The sequence below is a fragment of the Echinops telfairi genome, unplaced genomic scaffold (genome assembly GCF_000313985.2).
Source record: "Echinops telfairi isolate 266 unplaced genomic scaffold, ASM31398v2 ScPeMD7_7469;HRSCAF=8507_0, whole genome shotgun sequence".
Classification (NCBI taxonomy): Eukaryota; Metazoa; Chordata; class Mammalia; order Afrosoricida; family Tenrecidae; genus Echinops; species Echinops telfairi.
Genome location: NW_022111372.1, coordinates 74,335,479 through 74,335,984, shown reverse-complemented (window position 1 = coordinate 74,335,984; position 506 = coordinate 74,335,479).

The following is a 506-nucleotide window of genomic DNA, read 5'->3' as shown; positions in this document are numbered from 1 at the left end:
ACAGGAAAGGGGAATCAATCTGAGCTGAGCAACCGCACTGGGAACCACTGATGGAGACCCCCTGGTGCCAGCACCCTGTCGCTTTCCTGCACAGAACCCCCACCCCTCACCTCCACCAGCGGTAGTAGGTCACCGGAAGAGTTGATTAAACCTGGTATATTGCCAGGTAGGTGACAAGCTCCAAGAGGGCCAGAACCACCTTGTCTTGCACGTTAGTGACTATCCAGCTCCTGGCATCGTGTTCAGAACAAAAGTAGTTGCTCAACAAAGAGTAGGTATACCGTGAGCGCCTGAAAATCCTTTGAGATTAATGAGTCCCCAGGTCCCTCCCTCAGCCCACTGCAGCAGTTAGAGACGTGGGTTCTAGGGGAGGTCCTTGCGCCTTTCTCCACCCTTGGGGGAGCCGGCCGTCTTGGGATGGGAGGCCCGAGGGCTGACCAGACCCCAAACTGCACCCTAAGGTGCAGGCACGGATGAGCCGGTCGCAGAGGGGGTCGCGGGGAGCC